Source organism: Eriocheir sinensis, unplaced genomic scaffold (assembly GCF_024679095.1).
Source record: "Eriocheir sinensis breed Jianghai 21 unplaced genomic scaffold, ASM2467909v1 Scaffold99, whole genome shotgun sequence".
NCBI lineage: Eukaryota > Metazoa > Arthropoda > Malacostraca > Decapoda > Varunidae > Eriocheir > Eriocheir sinensis.
Window position 1 is genome coordinate 621,034 of NW_026112374.1, and position 20,972 is coordinate 642,005.

Sequence of the window (20,972 nt, forward strand, 5' to 3'; positions counted from 1 at the left end):
GTTCTAAACCACCGCATCTAATTAATCACCTGATGTCATTTAATCATCATTCAGGTGCGTCGAGACTCCTGAATAACGCATGTCATTAGGCACGGGATATCGCAGGTAATGGCGCACACTCGACTTTCTTCGCGGGACAGGTAAAATAAAGGACATAACACCAACCCGGGAACACACACATTGCCGCAATATTCACTTATCGGACTCACGACAACCGCGCACCCCCCTTGGTCGGCTGCCAATTCATTACAAATAACAGGCACCCCGTGTGTGGGAGGCTCAACCCTCCTAGACACATTACCGGCAGCCTTGGTGAAGTTAGTTTTTAGGCGGGAGGCCGTGCGGGGAAGAGCCAATTTGCCGGATTACTTGTTTTCGTTTATATAATTACGGGGCATTTGGAGTAATTTGTATAATGAAAGATATTGAATGAAGATTTAGAGCCATATGCTGTTTTCCAGTGCGTGCGTGCGTGTGTGTGTGTGTGTGTGGGGGTGGGTGGGTGTGGCAAAGAATTAGAATGAGACGGAGTGCATATATTAAGTAGGATTAGGTATGATGATTTTAGTAGGTCATTACTCAAGAGGCTGCCGGCAACACTGCATGGTGAAGAGCATCGTGGCTGGCGGTCCGCTGCGAAGATTCGTGGGCATGTTTCGACTCGTGTGTTGCTGAACGCTTTGAAACTTTACTGGGATTTTAGCGGATATTTTATCCTTAAGTAAATACTTGCATTTGATTTTACCTTTATTTATGTGTGTGTGTGTGTGTGTGTGTGTGTGTGTGTGTGTGTGTGTGTGTCATGTTCATTTACATTCCACGATTATTTGATAAGTTTTTTCTCGTAGGGATGCTGCTAAATTAACTGCAAAGAATCTTTCAATAATACCATATGATATAAAAGCTCATGGTTGCTGTTGAGTGAGATGTAAAACAAAAGAAGATAAATAATCATATTATGTGTGAATCGCAGGATTATGTTTGACATAAATGTGCATAGATGAAGATATTCTGATCGTTCGTAACGTCCTTATAATTTTTCACATGCTTGAAACATCATCAGTAGTCGTTGTTAATGCCAGGAAGAAAAATACACGTGCAGGTTACCCGCGTTACACCAACACACCACACGAGTGCTTGATACAGTACTTAGTAAGGCTTCACACATCACTGAAATGGACAACCCAGTTTACCACGTACGATAGTCCTGCCAGTGTTACAGTAAATTTACTGGGTGCAGTGCCAGGTACAGAGCGAACTGGCAAACAGCACCATCAAACACGCGCTAGGGGCCCAGCATATCGTACCGCGCCATTCCATCAATACGCCCAAGATCAGGCACTTAGTGACATCCATATCGCTTGTTACAGTATACACAGACGACAGCCTACGAGCCCAGCAGCATTTGTTACATGGGAGGCGCGTTGGCTTCTACCTGAGCGCCGCCACAGGGCACCATCGTGGTGAGTCAGGCAGCGTACCGAGCCAGCGAAGCCATGATTCTTGCCGATGTTGTCTTGAAAACAAATTTGCAGAAATGACGCTGGGGTACGTTTTGATATACCATATCCGTACGTCATACTCCATTTATTTTCTAAATGACGTCATGAGCTTGGCTTCGTTTATTTTTTTTTAGAACTGATAGTTTTCATATTTTTCTTTCACTGTGATGCCGAGGAGTGAACACCAAGCAATGGGATTCGGATCATTAATGTGGGGGCGGGGCGATGCTTGGACTGATGGCAGGCAGAGAGCTCCCGTGGGGGGGTGAGAGATGAAGGAGAGGCAACAGTGGAGAATGTTGATTGGCGTCCCCGTAGCGCGTGCGTAGGAAGTATTACTGTGCCTGTGCCGTGACCTTGACACTCATCTGCCACCATCCACCGACCGCCACGAGGAGAGATGAAGGTATGGTGTACGTATCAAGCCTTTGTTTGTGTCCTTTAGTAACGTGATTTTTTATGAAATGTTTTCTTCACGAACATTAATCGTTCTGCTATTTTGAAATTTAGGTATATATATTGAATGTTACAAGCCTTATTTTTTGCCGTCAAGGACTATGAGAGATTTAGAAACTGCAAGTGCGTGAGGGGAAGGATAATGTCCGTGGTTTTGTTTAAAATAGGTTGATAGATCATCCGTGTGTGTGTGTGTGTGTGTGTGTGTGTGTGTGTGTGTGTGCGCTGAGGTACTAATGTGCATTATCTTAAGCCATTTACGCACTATCTCATAGCCGGCCAACATTTTCCTCCATGGTGGAAAACAAGAAACAGGAGAAAGTTCCAGATACTCGCGTCTCCATGTTGATATGCTACTTTTTCTAATAATTGGTTGTGCCCCTTAACTTCTCTTTTGACGTATTTCACGGATAACAACAATTCCTGACATCTTTTGGCGTTATGATTCGTTACGGCGCGTGCACAGAGGCGTATTTAGAAGTTGGCCACAACACCGCCTCAACTGAGGCTAAGATTTCAAGTCATGACCAATAAAGGGCCATATCAGAATCCTGTGATTGTGCAGCAACTTTAATAATCGTTTGCTTGCACATGCTCAAAGAGAGAGAGAGAGAGAGAGAGAGAGAGAGAGAGAGAGAGAGAGAGAGAGAGAGAGAGAGAGAGAGAGAGAGAGAGAGAGAGAGAGAGACCTAAAGATGTCGACCTGTGGCCCACTGCTGCATTGCTCGTGACTGGAATGTACATTTTCCATTAGTATATGTGTGAAATCAATAATAGATTTTTTTTTACAACAAAAAAGCCGGTTCAAGGGCAACAAAAATTATATATATATATATATATATATATATATATATATATATATATATATATATATATATATATATATATATATATATATATATATATATATATAAATATATATATAAGACCGCTACCAGCCGCTCCCACAACAGAAAATAGATAAGAGTAGCCAAAAGAGAGGTCAATTTCGGATGGAAAGGTGTCTTGATACACTCTTCTTGAAAGAGGACAAGTCATAGGCAGTAGAAAATACAGACGAAGGAAGGCAGTTCCAGAGTTTACCAGTGTAAGGGATGAAAGAGTGAGGATACTGGTTAACTCTTGCATAAGGGGTTTGGACAGTATAAGGATGAGCTAGAGTGGACAGTCGAGTGCAGCGGGGCCGCGGGAGGGGGGGAGGCATGCAGTTAGAAAGTTCAGAAGAGCAGCCAGCATGAAAATATCGATAGAAGATAGAAAGAGAGGCAACATGGCGGCGGAATTTAAAAGGCAGAAGACTATCAGTAAGAGGAGGAGAGCTGATGAGACGAAGAGCCTTAGACTCCACTCTGTCCAGCAGTGCTGTATGAGTGGAGCCCCCCCACACATGAGATGCATGCTCCATACGAGGGCGGACAAGGCCCCAATAAATGGGGGAGAGCTGGCGGAGGAAACTGATTTAGTGAGACAAGGGACGTAAAGTTTCCAGTTGAGATTTTGAGCTAAGGATTGACCAAGGATATTTAATGTTGAGGAAGGTGACAGCTCAATTTTATCCAACAATAGGGGATAGATGTTTGGAAGATTATGTTGAGTTGATAGGTGGAGAAATTGTTTTTTTTAGGCATTGAAGGACACAAGGTTATTTTTACCCCAATCGGAAAAACAGCAAGGTCTGAGGTTAAGCGTTCTGCAGCCACCAGTCTGGAGTCATGTAATTCTTGTTGAGAGGGTCTTCTATTGAAAGAAGTTGAATAATGCAGACTGGAGTTATCAGCGTATGAGTAGATAAGATAAGATGGGTGATAGGATAGAGCCCTGTGGAACACCACTGTTAATAGGTTTAGGGGAAGAACAGTGACCGTCTACCATCGCAGAGATAGAACGTTCGGAAAGGAAACTGGACATAAAGGAACAGAGAGAGGGATATATATAATCCGAAAGAGGGCAGCTAGAAAGCAAAGACTTGTGCCAGACTCTATTGAAAGCTTTCGATATGTCTAGCGCAACTGAGAAAGTTTCACCGAAACAGCTAAGAGACGATGACCAAGAGTCAGTTAAGAGAGCAAGAAGATCGCCAGTAGAGCGCCCCTTGCGGGACCCATACTGACGATCAGATATAAGTTCAGAAGTGGAAAGGTGCTTTTGAATCTTCCGGTTAAGGATTGATTCAAAAACTTTAGATAGACAGGAAATTAAAGCTATAGGGCGGTATTTTGAAGGATTGGAGCGGTCACCCTTCTTAGGCACAGGCTGTATGAAGGCGTACTTCCAGCAGGAAGGAAAGGTAGATATTGATAGACAGAGGCGAAAGAGTTTGACCAGGCAGGGTGATAGCACGGAGGCAGAGCTTTTAAAGACAATAGGAGGCACTCCATCAGGTCCATAAGCCTTCTGAGAGTTGAGACCAGAAAGAGCATAGGAAACATCGTTCTTAAGAATCTTAATAACAGGTATAAAGGAGTCAGAGGGGGGATGAGTAAGAGGATTATGCCCAGAATCGTCCATAGTGGAGTTTTTACAGAAAGTGTGAGAAAAGAGTTCAGCCTTTGAGATAGATGAGACGACGGTGCTACCGTCAGGGTTAAGGAGAGGAGGGAAAGATGAAGAAGTAAAATTGGAGGAGCTATTTTTGGCTACATGCCAGAAATCCCGGGAAGAATTATAAAAAGCAAGGTTTTGATTTTTTTTTTTTTTTATTAATGAAAGATGTTTTGGTAAGTCGAAGAATAGATTTGGCACGATTCCGGGCGGGAACGTAAAGATCATGATTAGCTGCTGCTACGTTTTGTTTTCTGGTTTGAAATTATCCGTATCGATATTAAATGAGTATATTTAAGCCTACCTTGAAACTATAATAGCATTGGTAAGGTAAATCTTATTGATGAAGTCTGTCTTTATGAATCTTGCACCGGCTGGAGCGGAAGATAATAACGCTTGGCGCTGACTGGACCGCGGCTTCTGTCTCATGCCCACAGTAGAAAATGACCTCTCCACACTGCAACGTTTATCTCTATCCTCTGTAGATCAACTATGTCACGTAATATTTATTACATTCCTTCAATAATGGACATTGAAGTGAGTCAGGATTAGGATTCTTTTAGAAAAATGATTAACCGACTACTGGTAAACGAAAATGCAAGTGTCAGTCAAACTCGAGGTTGCCTTTATTATATCGTATTTCATATCGAGGGGACTTTCTTTGTGGGATTATGGAGTTACTCTATTACAAATTATGACATGACAGAAAAAAAGTTATCCTCAATACGTTGATTAGCTAGGCTTTTTTCTATAACCAGTAATTAATTGATTGCAGCATCATGTTATGCCAAATTGTAGGCGACTTAATTAAAAGCTGCTCTGTCGGAGGGATGGACGCTGCGTCAAAACTCTGCTGCCTACAACATTTATAAAAATATATTAACCTCTCAAAATTTCTGCTTTACTAAAATTTTAAAAAGAGAATGCTATTCAGGAGAACCTTTGTTAAATGCCGTTTCAGAGGAGCTCAATAATGCTCTAAAAAAAACGCTATCACAAAATATTTCGGAACCATCCCTGTAGGCTGCCTCTTGGACGCTCCCCCCGCCACGAAGACTGCTCCTGAGTCATTATTATTATTATTATTACTATTATTATTATTATTATTATTATTATTATTATTATTATAGTAGTAGGTATTGGTGACAGTGACAGGACCAAAATAATTCGCAAGCATGATCAAGAATTCGCAGCAGAAAAAATTACGTCGAAAAATTTTATACGTCGAATTTGCCGGCCGGGGCAGCCGGCCGGGGCGGCCAGCCAGCCGCGCGGGCAGCCAGCCGCCGAGGGGACCTCCCCACTACCCAACCGGGTAGTGGTCATAAACCTACCCAAAGTGACCATCCCCCCCCCCCAACCCCCCAACCCCACCCCAAACCCCACCACCTTCCACGCCATCGTGTCTCCCCCTACCCCCCGGAGGCCTGAGCGTCACCCTCCTGCCGGGGATTGGTTAGGGGCGTCCTTTCGCGCCGTGCCGGGGCGTCGCCCTCCTGCCGGGGATCGGTTAGCGCGAGCGGTGACTTGTTCGGGGGATCGGTTAGGGGCGTCCTTTCACACCGTGCCGGGGCGTCCTTTCGCCCCAGTGCCGGGGGATCGGGTAGGGGCCTCCTTTCGCACCGTACCGGGGCGTCACCCTCCTGCCGGGGGATCGGTTAGGGGCGTCCTTTCGCCCCAGTGCCGGGGGATCGGTTAGGGGCGTCCTTTCGCACCGTGCCGGGGCGTCCTTTCGCCCCAGTGCCGGGGGATCGGCCAGGGGCCTCCTTTCGCGCCGTGCCGGGGCGTCGCCCTCCTGCCGGGGGATCGGTCCTTTCGCACCGTGTCGGGGGCGTCACCCTCCTGCCGGGGATTGGTTAGCGCGAGCGGTGACTTGTTGGGCGGATGCCAGTGGCTACCTTTCCCCCTCCCTCTCCCTCTTCCCCTCCCGCTATTGATTTTTTTTCCAGTTTTGCCAGCATGTGTGTGCGTGTCCCCCTCTATTCCCCACCCCTCGCGAGCGGTGACTTGATGGTCAGTCTGAGGGTACCATTACCCCTCCCTCTCCCTCTACCCGCTATTGATTTTTCAGTTTGCCAGCATATGCGTGTGTGTGTGTGTGCGTGTGTGTGTGTGTGTGTTACTGTTGATTTTCATATTGACTGGAGTTATATCGATTGTCTTTTTCAGTGAGGGGGTAGGAACGTGAAAAGTAGATTTTATACATTTTTATTGATATATAGTGGAAAAAAAATGGTATGACAAGTTATTATATTACCTTAATCTAGTCTATTTTATTTGTTCTTTCTTAATCCAGGCTAATTTGTTCTTTCTTAATCAAGACTAAATACATGCTAAGCCTAAAAAACAAAAACACACAATCGCCATAAAAAAAAAGACATATTACAAACTCACACCGTACAGGCTCAAAGAAATACAATGGAACCCCCCCCCCCTTTTTTTTTCCTCCCCCAAAATAAATCCTAATTGAGAGAGACATATTACAAACTTATGTCGTACATGCCCAAAGACAGCCCATAAAAGGATGACAACACGAGTACATATACAAATGAAGAAAAAAAATACACAACACAAGTACATATATATAAAAAATCATACACACAGAGCGAGTACATATATAAAAAAAAAATGATTGTTAAGCACTAAATATAGGAGTCTCATCAAGAACATTTATAATATTATTCACGTCCATGCTATGAGAAAAATTCAAAGAATTGAAAGCTGAAGGAAGGTCAGTGCTTGAGAACTTTCATTTGTTTCGTCCGCACAAGCCGCATTGGAAGGGCCCGGTTGTGGCGCCAGATTTTCTTCAGCGGCCGCAGCTGCTGCACGCCGCGCTGGTGGGTCTTCAAAGACGAGTTTCTTGGTCACAGAGAGATTTTTTTTCATTGGTTTTCCCCGACCGTACGCCGTTGCTGAGGAGAAGAGACCCGCCTCACGTTTGGCCACCTGAAGTTTTTTTCTCCCAACTTTGTGGAGGCTCTTCTGAGACAGTCTTGGGTCCCGGTGTTCTTGCTGCTTCGGCAAATTATTCTTTGTCATTTTTCGCCGCCGTTCTTGTCCCCGGTCGCGATCTTGTCGTCTCTGGTGCGTCTCCTGTTGTTCGCTACGCCCCTGCTGCTGGACCTGCCGCAACACTTCCGCCATATGCTGCATTTTTTTTTCCAGTCGTGATTGACGCATTTCATGATCTTTTTGCTGCAGACGACTTCGCCGCCGCTCTCGCGATTCAGCGCCCGACGGAGAGTCAAGACACACCATCACCAAAGCGTGTCTGTTGTTGTTGCCGTGGACTTATGAAAAGATAGAGAAACATTATTAAACAAAAAAAATCAATCTCTCTCTCTCTCTCTCTCTCTCTCTCTCTCTCTCTCTCTCTCTCTCTCTTGTAAGAATAAAAAAAATACTTACTATGCGTTACGCTGGCCGGTGGGTCGTTCTTCAGATGAGACACTGGTAATGGAGGTATCACATCCTTCAGAAGTCGCAGAAGTCCTTCCCTCAGCACACGCCGCACCATTTTACCGACATCTCCCAACGCGCCGCGGTTGTTGTTGCCCAATGACTCGCCCGTGATGTGTTCACCGGTAGACTTGGGAGTTTCTGGAACATCCCCCACCTCACCACCACCAACATCCGCTGAAATGACAAGAAATATATATATATATTTTTTTTAAACACAATGAATAAGAAATACACACACACCAGCGCTTGTGCGCGCAGAAAAAAAAATACAAGAGGCGGATATCTCACCTCCGTTTCTGGGATGTGATGTGTTATCCACGGCTTCAGCTTGGGATGTGTTATCCATGGCTTCAACTTCTAATGCGGCTTGACCCATTATCTGATCGTCAACATCGTCAGCATGAAGAGTTGCAGCGGCAGCGTGGGGCTGTTGTTGTTGTTGTTGTTGTTGTAAGTTCATGACGGCGAAGACTTCCTCCATGACGCTCCTCTCGCAACGTTAGGGGACTGACTAAGCTACCCGGGGTTATTTGGGGCATATGCGCACACTACCACAAGCCTTTTCTTCTTCCGAGGCTACCCCAGGTTATAGGGGACACGCCCACACATGTATGCAAACACGCGCGCACATGCCCAAAACCACAAGCCATTCTTCTTCCGAACAATAGGAAAGCGTGAACAAACTCACACCCACCCGGTCACGTCGCACGAAAAAAAAACAGAATCCTGTTCTTAATAACTACATATAATTGTACACACACACACACGCCATAAATGAATAAGCTACATGCTACTTCTCTACATTTTTTACACACACACATTATTATCATGTAACATTTAATAAGTTAGCCACATATCTTAGAAATACAATGCTTGTAAGTCAGTCCTTGACTAGATTGACAAAATGTTTTCATACATGGGGGCATTTTAAACATTCTATAAGCATATGTTAACACCTTTCTGTCATTCTTCAAAAAAATTCTTAAATCATAATTATCTTTCAAAAACTGACTAGTCCTCTCTAAGCCTATTTTATTACATAAGTATACGAATTGAATGCAATACACGCCACACACCAGAGTTTTGTCCGACTGTAATCTTGCGGCAAGTTTAAAAACAGGATAATCTTTATGCTTATTTAAGAAACTTCGAAAGTACTTAGAATATAATGATGGGGTCAGGGCGTATGTGTCGAAGAAATATATACACCTATCACTAACATAGAACACCACCCAGTGACCCATTTTCGAAGCTTGCGACGCGCCTAACACATTAGCAATAAAGACAATGGGCTTGTCTGACTCACTCCTTAGATTTAATTTCGCTACATCGTCAGCGGGAAGACAGCCTAAGAAATATATATTATTGTGATAAAGTCTTCCTTGTAGAGCTTTCATAATTTGTTGATTATTCATTATGCTCTAGTGTCGCAAGACACGTGCCTCCGAGTTGATTGACAACACTCCCTTTGTATCCCCAAAACAGATAATTACTAAATTTTCATCCAAGCCTTTTTTAAGCTGAAGACTTATGCGTAAGTTTCCACTGTGTTCAAGAGGCACTGTGCCTAGTATGTCTTCCGGTAACAAACTAAAAACAAACACTGTCCTTCCTTTCCTAAAGCTATCGTAATCAAGCAAAGTGTCATTTTCTACTCCTAAACTATCTAAAATATCATAATAGACTCGCGTACACTCGTGGGGAAAAGAAACCGTATTTTATACATATTCATACCATTGACAGAGACTGTTAGTTCAGACAAATCAGCATTCTTGAAATACAAGCCATTTTTATTATATACACGAAAAGGCCCTCATGTCAGCCATAACGATATATAAACGCTCTGGAATGACATTTCCCCACGGTTGGTCACAGACAATACTTGTCTGCTGTTTGCCGAGAACCAGAGATTTATATAACGTCTTGTTAAATATTGTACGCGTTATTTTTCCTGTCTCTAATTCTTTATTTAATGCAAGCAATGCTGACGGATAGGGTTGGAGTCTGGTGACCCAAAGTTTAGCAAAATCAATATGGGCACGCACAGCACTCCCATCGCCGTCAGTGTTCAAATACCAAGCTTCGTTAGCTAACTCAAGCCTTATTCTCAATGGGATGTCGTCGCATAAATACTGATCACAAGAAGTAATGTCCGACATTAATGGGAAGGTGAGATGAAGACCGTGATCTTTGATATCTTTTAAATGTCTCTTGTATTTGCTCCCAAGGCTAGTGAAGTATGCGGCGTCATAGGTTTCAGCTACGCCTGCTCCACCCGACCTGTTATCTTTGAGGAGGTTTCCTATTTCTCCGAATGATTTGAGTTTTAACGTGGAGAAGGTGGTGAGCATTTTTAGGAATGACCAGTAATTAAAGTATGGGTTACTTTCAACCATTTGATCGCCTGAATTGATTTGAACATGGTATTAGCAGTGCCATTGCAGAATTCGACATTGACAGCCTCCTCGACTTTTGTTTGTCCATCAGCTTGAGTGACACTTAATTTCAACTCAAGAATTAATTTAGCAAGATCGATAAATGCCCCCTTCACCCCCGGCACGCGGAACTCTAGGTACTTATCTTTTAACCGGGCGTGGCTGGACAAATTTACAGGTAAAATGTCGACAAGAGTTTTAGACGCGATAGAGCTCTCAACCTGGCGTTGTCTGTTGATTCTAGGGAATTCGTCAACCACACTGAGCGCATAATCAGAAATCGGAACGGAGGGAGCGGCGGAGGCCATGCTGTTGTCGCTTTCGTCGCCCGCTATACACTAATGGAGACACTGGTCGCGGGAGCGGGCGACGTGTTAACTTGATAAGAGACCACTCACTAAAAAAAATGGCAAGCCCACGCGCGCGCGCGGGTCAGAATGTTCCCACCTTCCCCTTTTTTTTTTCATGAGTGTCCACCGCACCTCCACATTACTAAATTATATCAAACACATCGGTGTTCTTTCTCTTGCAACCACTTTTCCTTTTATTAATTTTTTTTTCTTCTTTTTTCGCGAAGTAACTCTTCTTTTTTTTCCTCCTTTAATAATTCTAGCACCTACGTCACTTAAGGCTTCAATACCTCTTTTCTTTAAAGCGCCTCTCACACTTCTTTGTCCACTGCTCACATCCTGGATAACATCTTGAGTAAACTTAAGCGCTGAGGGCTTAACGGTTCTGAATAGAAAGGGCATTACACTCTTGGCTAGGTTTGCGAGCGTACTAAAAATACCGCCACCTCTTTGATGTAGTCTTGCAGGATGGGCGAAATGCACAGTTCGAATATTGCCAAAACCACCCCCCACCTGATGTGGAAAGCTACTCAAAAGACTTGAAAATTCACCCTCCGTAGGCGGAAGAAACACTGTTCGCGACGATGACTGCATGACCACTAGTTAAAAAAAAATAAAAAACGTCATTTTTATAGCTACACAGTGGTTTGTGTCTGTCGCCCATCCCCGGCAGTTGAGGCTTTCGCGGGGAGATTCTTCGTCCCCTCTTCCTGCCCCAAGAGCATTACCTTAACGTTATTCAAATCTAGTTGGTGGGCAAAAGATCTTAGCTCCTTCAAGTAGGCTACGTTCCATTCATGATCCATCTTTCCCCTTCGTCCTACGCCGGTAGGAAAAATGACTTTTCGAATGTTTTTTTCTGCTTTACATAATCACCAAGCTCATTGAGGCAACATTTAAAATTATCGCGTCTGCTTTGCTTGGTGTCCGACATTAAACCGTTCACATAATGCATATCTCTGCTGGTTTCAATAAAATATCTTGACACGTCATTATATTCTACAGATTCACCCTGACAAAATTGAGTCACCATACCCACCACAATGGGATAATTTGATTCCGTGGGTGGTTCCTTCACTACCAGCGACCCCACATTCGGTCTGTCACTCCAAACGACTCTGTTCAAATTATAAAGTTGTTTTCGATTTTCAAAGAGATTAGCATAGCCATACACTTCAGCCAAGTCCTTGGCTATACCGCTAAGTTTAAAACTGCTGGCGTTGATGGTGGTTACTAAACACACACTGTCGTCAATGAACTGGCGATCGGTCATTCGCCCCTTCACAGGAATGATGGGATAGTGAGTCGATAGTCTGACATGTTTATAGAAAAAATATATATTAATTCTCGCTCTTACTCACGCTTAGTGTCTCCCTGTCCCGCGAGGTCACACAAGTGTCTATATCCCACCCCAAAACAAAATCCTTTTTATACGCGATAATTCTCCCATGTCATACCCGGCATCCGCGCTGGGGCGGAGAAAGAAGGCGTGGGGCGTGGCTTTGCCCGAATTGGGGCACTTCTCCTTCCTCCTCCTCCTCCTCCAAACAGTTGCTTCCTTACCTTATTATTGCGTATAAATGAGGGATCTAAGTTTGTGTTGTGGAAAAGCATTTTAATAAATGGTATATCATCAGCTTTGAAGCCTAATTTGCTGTTGACGTCACTTAAGGTTTGCAATATATCAATGACGTTAAAATTATTAATGGGGCTCAAAAGATTTCCGTTTGTATCCCATGTAATTCCTGGAGTATGTTTCATGAGAGCTAAGAAAGCTTTGGCATAATCCCTTTGAGCTGCTTTCATTCTAACATCAATCCTGTTATCCATGGCAGGTTTCGAATCGATAGTATTGGTGGGGAACGTCGTGCGAGGACCTATGGCCGCTATAGATGGCGGGTGGTTGTTTGGGGTTAATACATCTTGCAGCGCGCGTCTCTTTATATTTTTTAATGCAGTTGACGCCTTGACCGTCGAACTCGACAACGGTTTCCGCACTCTCTTTTCTTTTTTTTCCTCGTCCGTCTTTCTGTTTCGTTTTATGTTACGGCTCCCCGTAGAAGACTTGAGTAAAAATTGTTCTGCTGTTGATTTCGGGATGAGACAATATTCCTTCATTTTGTTAAAAGACCAGTTATGACACTAGCTGCCAGAGGTAACAGCACAGAGAGTATAGCACCACCCCGCTGTGTTCGCAGTAGTTTTTTTTTTTTTTTTAGTGTACTTACCCCCTTGTTGGCGAGTTTCCTTATGTGTTTTTTATATTTGTTCAGGGATTTCACAATCTTTGTATTTCGCGTAAGATTAGTTTTTAGGAAATTTAGAAACACTTCTGACAAGCAATCTATATGTTTCTTGTTCAACACCGCAATTACTTTTTCCGCTTGTCGGGGGAGAGTTTAGCCAACAACAAAACAAGATCCTTGTGAACAAAGGCGAGGGAGGTGCTTTTTTTCTTCTTGTTGGTGAATTCGAGGTCATTAGGAAATATCTTGAGCGTCTATCCAACAGTCTTGACTCGGATCATAACCCAACCAAGATACAAAAAATTGTTTGCGACCGTTCACCACTCTCGATTTTTTATGATGATGGGGAAAACGTCCGGTAGCTGAACTTTGATAAGCTCCTCTTTGTAAAACAAGCCTTGGATGGGTTGATTGGATAAATCTTGCAAGGTATAACCCAATGGGGATTGTCGATAATCCACGCTTGCAATTTTAAATATTTCTTCTGTGTTTTGGATATGAAAGCCTCAGTTAAATTTAGAAGCTTTATCCGCGCCCACGAGTCGAACGTAGTCCCCGATGTTCAGCACACGACTGGCTTTACCTTGACGCTTTTCTCTGTTTTTATAATTATGCATTTTCTTAAACTGACGAATGATTCCTCGCGGGTCCTTCATGGCATGTACTTCGGCTGGGGGTTTTCCTAGACGTGCGTGAGGCGTGCGGTTATAGCTCTCGAGTACCTTCTGCAAGATGGAAATATACTCGAGTTTATTGTGAGCTGTCATATACCTATATATTCGACCTTTCAGAGTTCTGATAAATCGCTCAGCAAGGCTGCTTTTTATCTCTTGGGAGTAAACGCTGTACATTTTTATGTCTTTACTTTGCAAAGAGGTTTGAAGTGGACGATTATAGAACTCTTTGCCTCGGTCAACACAGAGCCTAGAGACCCCACTGAAAGCAGCGTCTTCCTCTAGCAATGTCTTCATTGCCATTACCATCGATTTTGCATCTTTACGTTTAAGAGGCAGGGCTTTGGCGTACCTGGAAAATGCATCAACGCAGACTAAGATGTAATTATGACCTCCATTAAAGCGGGACAATTCTTTCATGTCCGCGAGATCTGCTGCTATGATAACTCGCGGTTTGGGACTGAGAATAGCGCGTCGCTTAAACTTATGGGGTTGTATCTTATGTAATGGGTGTGTGCTGCACCCTTCCAGAAACTGTTCAACATCGCGCATAGAAACGCTGGGTTCAATGGCTCGCTGCTAAAAATAAAGGCCTCACTCCACTTAAGCCTCCAGGTACTTGAGGGTCTTCATAAAGTGACTTTAAAAGACGTGTCTTGATGGGTTAGCATATCGCTCACTCTCTCCACGAGTACACAACCTCACAGGAGCCGTCGTTCGCTATATTTGATCTCAGTGATAGGACCTCGGGGGTAGTTATGCAGACGTCAGCCAGCAGATAGCCGTAAGGTTTTCCCGCAACAGCTCGCTTGTAGATACTGAGAAATGCCTTGGCTCTGTCACGACCAAACAATTGACGACCTAGAAGTTCAATTTGACCAAGATCTCTTTGTTTAAGCAAAACGAAATGAGTGCAATTGAGGGATATGCTTCGCGCATACTTACCCTGCATAAATAAGTTCTGAGAAATGAGTATGGAGCTAAGGCCAAGATGTCTGCCTTTAATAAAAACATTGGCGACGCTTTCATCATTGGAAGCGCGTAAAAAGTTATCGTCATATACTACTAACATAGATTTATTTTTCTGACAGAGATCAATATCCTGTTCTGGGTCTATAATGTCCGTACTAAGTATTACTTTATTTTGCAGCTCTGGCAAGTCTTGAATGGGATGATGTGTTGCACCGCAAATAAGAACTCGATAGAATTTGTCACAATATTTCCGCACAAGTCGCGTCACTAGCTGTGTTTTCCCAGATCCTAACGCACCGGCCACAAATATCCTCCCTCCTCGCTCGCGGGGAAATAAATCGATAAGGTCTTCCCCATAACACTCTTCCATGGCAAAAGTCTCGCCATGAGTGAGCGTTTTTTTTTGCTGGCCCACTGATTTTAAAAGAGAGGGTGGGTGGGTGTAATGTGCAAGACGATCGTGACCGAGCGGTTTTCTTCAAAGTATATTTTTTCGTCCATACTGATCCGTCACCACTACCGCCACTGAATCTATAGCGTTCTTCGCCAACTTTTTATACAGAGGTCTTTGCACTGAGTAATAATTGTTACTCCCACCGTAAGGGAGAGTGGCTAAAATGTTCACAGTTTGGCTAGCAAATCGCGTGGGCTGGATTATGTCGCAATAGAGGTGGAGATAGTCCACGTCGGCGTGGGGGTCTGGCGGGAAATCGGCATTTACCTGGCGAAGCGAGTAATGTAACTCCTCATCCGTGACGAATATATCATAGTAATGATTAGGAATAAATCCAAGAATAGCCGCCAATCTGGGCTTAAATAACAAACTTATTTTGCAATAATTTAGATTACCGCAGCCATCTATAGAGCGTTTGTGGTAGCATACAAAATTTTTGGTCCAACTCAGTATTCCGCCTTCTCCATCAAAATAATCCTTGTAATTTGTAAACCCAAAAATACCGTGTAAGGCAACCTGATAATCTCGGTCGGGGTGTAAATTTAACGGTATGATTTCATTTTTAAATGAACCTGGCACGTTGTCGGGATAAAGATCGCGGCATCCTAGGCTACTAAGGTATATTATATGTTCGTCCGCGCTCGTCATGTTTGCGATAAAGACTGAGCTTGTTATGGTTTAGGCTTTAGCTTTTAAGTAACAGATCAATGATTGCTTTTAGCGCGAGCTCTGTCGCCGTTACAGCCACTCGCGTGAGCTCCTTTGTCTGAAACCCAGCCCGGTGGGGGAGGGAATCTCCATGCCATTCTCGGGGTGGGGAGGGTGAGGATAAAGGCGACCGTGGAGATGATGTTGACGCTGCTGGTAGCTGGCGCGATGGGAAGACATTGGTTTCTCTCCTCTTTCTTTTGTTTGATCGATTAACGTTCTCTACGTTGTATTTCCTATATCTTTTTCTCCATAGATTACACGCCACTGGTCTAGTTCCATGACTATACACACCCTCATCACCACTTTCACTTAAAGTATCCCCGACAACATTATGAGTAGTACTACTAGTAGTAGTAGTAGTAGTAGTACTAGCAGTAGTGGCAGTAGTGGCTCAACTAGCAGAAGCAGTTTGAGATGTCCTCCGCATTTGACGCAGATTCTCAGGTAAATCAGGGTGGCCATAATCTCTCGTAAAAACACGAGAAGGATTACCCGGCATGCTGTCATCAGAGAGCAGATGCACTCTTTTTGTTGTCTAATGCGCTTAAAGTCGCCTTCTCAATGGAGGTAGTGCATACCTGACCTTTCAGGGTGCGGATGCAATAGAGGCGTGCCTTATCCACCCCCGCCCCTTGCAGTACCTGTCTGTATTTTTCATGATTATAGTTTCTCAAACTATAGTGAGGTACCTCTTTAGCTTTTTTATTTCTGCATCCTCGCCGCTTGAGGGATCATGCAATTTGATAGAGTACATCTTAGGTTTCAGGCAAAGCACTTCCTTTATATGGGCCGCGCCCACTTCTGACTTGACATACCCCGCTTGACCTTTCTTGGAAGTGTCATAGGCGGGGTGGGTGGTGGGGAAGTTACTAAAATCCATTATGGATTTTATGAGTGGAAGCGAATAAAATTCACTAATGTCTTGGAAGTTAGAGATGCATATGGTGGCCGAATCTGTGTCGCCGTAAATATATGAGACATTCTCTGCGCCACAGGCTTTTCGAATTGTGTGGTAATAGAAGTCGTACATTTCAACCTTAGAAAGCTCCAAAATCTGATGTGTGAGTTTGTAATATGTCTTTTTTTTTTATGGCGATTGTGTGTTTTTGTTTTTAGGCTTAGCATGTATTTAGTCTGGATTAAGAAAGAACAAATTAGCCTGGATTAAGAAAGAACAAATAAAATAGACTAGATTAAGGTAATATAATAACTTGTCATACCATTTTTTTCCACTATATTTCAATAAAAATGTATAAAATCTACTTTTCCCTAAACCGTTCACATAATGCATATCTCTACTGGTTTCAATAAAATATCTTGACACGTCATTATATTCTACAGATTCACCCTGCAATTAGGATTTATTTTGGGGGAGGGAAAAAAAAAAGGTAGGATGGGTGGGTTTCCATTGTATTTCTTTGAGCCTGTACGGTGTGAGTTTGTAATATGTCTTTTTTTATGGCGATTGTGTGTTTTTGTTTTTAGGCTTAGCATGTATTTAGTCTGGATTAAGAAAGAACAAATTAGCCTGGATTAAGAAAGAACAAATAAAATAGACTAGATTAAGGTAATATAATAACTTGTCATACCATTTTTTTTCCACTATATTTCAATAAAAATGTATAAAATCTACTTTTCCCGTTCCTACCCCCTCACTGAAAAGACAATCGATATAACTCCAGTCAATATGAAAATCAACAGTAACACACACACACACACACACACACACACACACACACACACACACACACACGCATATGCTGGCAAACTGAAAAATCAATAGCGGGTAGAGGGAGAGGGAAGGGGTAATGGTACCCTCAGACTGACCATCAAGTCACCGCTCGCGAGGGGTGGGGAATAGAGGGGGACACGCACACACATGCTGGCAAACTGGAAAAAAAATCAATAGCGGGAGGGGAAGAGGGAGAGGGAGGGGGAAAGGTAGCCACAGGCCTCCGCCCAACAAGTCACCGCTCGCGCTAACCGATCCCCGGCAGGAGGGTGACGCCCCCGACACGGTGCGAAAGGACCGATCCCCCGGCAGGAGGGCGACGCCCCGGCACGGCGCGAAAGGAGGCCCCTGGCCGATCCCCCGGCACTGGGGCGAAAGGACGCCCCGGCACGGTGCGAAAGGACGCCCCTAACCGATCCCCCGGCACTGGGGCGAAAGGACGCCCCTAACCGATCCCCCGGCAGGAGGGTGACGCCCCGGTACGGTGCGAAAGGAGGCCCCTACCCGATCCCCCGGCACTGGGGCGAAAGGACGCCCCGGCACGGTGCGAAAGGACGCCCCTAACCGATCCCCCGAACAAGTCACCGCTCGCGCTAACCGATCCCCGGCAGGAGGGCGACGCCCCGGCACGGCGCGAAAGGACGCCCCTAACCAATCCCCGGCAGGAGGGTGACGCTCAGGCCTCCGGGGGGTAGGGGGAGACACGATGGCGTGGAAGGTGGTGGGGTTTGGGGTGGGGGTGGGGGGTTGGGGGGGGGGGGATGGTCACTTTGGGTAGGTTTATGACCACTACCCGGTTGGGTAGTGGGGAGTTCCCCTCGGCGGCTGGCTGGCCGCGCTGCTGGCTGCCCCGGCCGGCAAATTCGACGTATAAAATTTTTCGACGTAATTTTTTCTGCTGCGAATTCTTGATCATGCTTGCGAATTATTTTGGTCCTGTCACTGTCACCAATACCTACTACTTATTATTATTAATATTATTATTATCATTATTATTATTATTATTATTATTATTATTATTATTATTATTATTATTATTATTAGTAGTAGTAGTAGTAGTAGTAGTAGTAGTAGTAGTAGTATCATCATCATCATCAGTCATATTGCTATTATTCATAATTGCTTTAATATTAATATTATCGCTGTTATTTCTCGCTCCCTTTAAGTTTTTTTATTATTTCTTTATTATTATTCTTTCTCTTTGTTTTTCGTGGTTATTCTGCGCCGTTCTCCGCGGCAGGAATGACAACAAGGGGTCGTGCCAACACTACGGCGACCCCTTAATGGCTCGTCGGAGTAGTTTCGTTTAGGGCACCTGACTTAGTAATGGCTGGTCCTCCTTTACCGCCCTTGCGTTGGTGTTCTGACGGCCCCCTGGCGGCGCTGCATTGCTAAAAGGATTGGGGCGTCCCTTACGTGTGCAGGCTCGGCGTAGTCAGGAAAACTTTAGGGCGGCCGAGGGACTTTCTAAACACAGTCAAACATCCTCCGCCCTCGGCAGCTCAATGGTTCACCAGAGAACACGAGATTGCAAGCTGCAGTGATGATGCAAACAATGGCTGACGTAGGGGAAGTGAAGTGTACGGATATACTCCAATTTCTTAACAGTAATACTATGTAGGGGGGAGCGGGCGTTCGTCGAGGGTGCAGTTCGCTTGTCTTTCAATTAGCGAGAATGAACAGTTTCATCGCCCACTTGGGGCCAGTCAGCGCTGGACGGAACTGTTTTGCACGCAGCCTCTCCTCCCCGCGATGAATGCTGCAGGGCAGGGTTTGTAGTGCTCCCCCTCCAGTACGGATGTGGCGGCGCGGCTCACACCGGAAGGAAGGCCAGCCTGAGCACGGCAGCCGTGAGTACGCGCAAGGGGATGCTCGAGCTCATCACCTAGCCAGGTGCAATGCTGGATTTTGCTACCTTGTCGGATAATTTTTGTCACGAAACCCACTGACATTTACTCGTTGACGAGGAGCTGTGGAACAAAGAATATGAGAGAAACTGAAAACTTGGGTACACCTACAGAATTTCTGTGCGGCGGCAGCGGGAGTCTACTTGTTTTGTCAGTCAGTTACGCTACGCCATTAACCGCTGGCAAGGGATCGATGTTTAAAGAATAATCCCTTTACATCAACACCAAACATCTTGCCACTAGCAGAGAGAGAGAGAGAGAGAGAGAGAGAGAGAGAGAGAGAGAGAGATTTACATAGATTTACATAGAAAATCAGACCACACAGACCCCATGGTCCAGACTTGGTGGTCTGTCCTTAAACCTAAGTGATTTTACATTAATCAGAAGACTCCAAAACGTTGCATTTCTACTCTAGTTGATATTAAGTTGAAGGAAGTGACGGTCGAGCTTATTTTTGAAGGAGTCAATCGTGTTACACTGGACCACTGATGATGGGAGCTTATTCCATTCTCGCACTACAACGCTGGTGAAGAAAAATTTGGTGCAGTCTGAATTTACTTGTCTACATCTGAGTTTTACGCCATTGTTCCTCGTGCGCAAAGTGTCATCGATCATAAACAATGTTGTTCTGTCTACATTCGTGAAACCATTATGTATTTTAAAACATTCGATCAGTTTTCCTCGGAGGCGACGTTTCTCAAGAGAGAACATGTTAAGGGTGGAAAGCCTTCCTTCGTAGGATTTGTTGCGCAAGGAAGGGATCATTTTTGTTGCCCGACGCTGAACACCTTCTAATTTAGCAGTGTCCTTTGCATGGTGGGGAGACCAAAACTGTACCACATATTCCAAGTGGGGTCTGACTAAACTGTTGTAGAGCGGGAGTATTACATCTTTATTCTTAAATAAAAAGTTTCTTTTAATGAAGCCCAACATTCTGTTCGCTTTATTTGCTGCATCGATGCATTGCTGTGAGAATTTGAGGTTTGACACGATTTTGACCCCCAAGTCCTTGACGCATTGAACGCTTTTGAGTTTAACGCCGCGCATTTCGTAATCAAACTTTTTATTCCTCGTTCCAACTTGAAGGACCTGGCACTTGTCTACGTTAAAGGGCATCTCCCATCTATCCGACCAAGCTGAAATTTTGTGCAAATCCTCTTGGAGGCTTTGCCTGTCTTCGTCAGTGAGAACCGAGTTACCAATCTTTGTGTCGTCTGCAAATTTACTAATGCGGTTATTGAGTCCAACATCCACGTCGTTGATGTAAATAATGAAGAGCACTGGGCCAAGAACCGAGCCCTGAGGGACGCCACTAGTGACAGGCGCCCACTCTGAGTTAAATCCGTCAATCACTACTCTTTGTTGTCTGTTGCTCAACCAATTCGCGATCCATTGGTTTACCTGACCGTCAATACCTATTTGCTTTAATTTGTAAAGTAATTTATGATGCGGGACTTTATCAAACGCTTTCTGGATTTGGTTACGTCATAAACAGTGAAGAGGTCGTTATAAAAGGTTAATAGATTT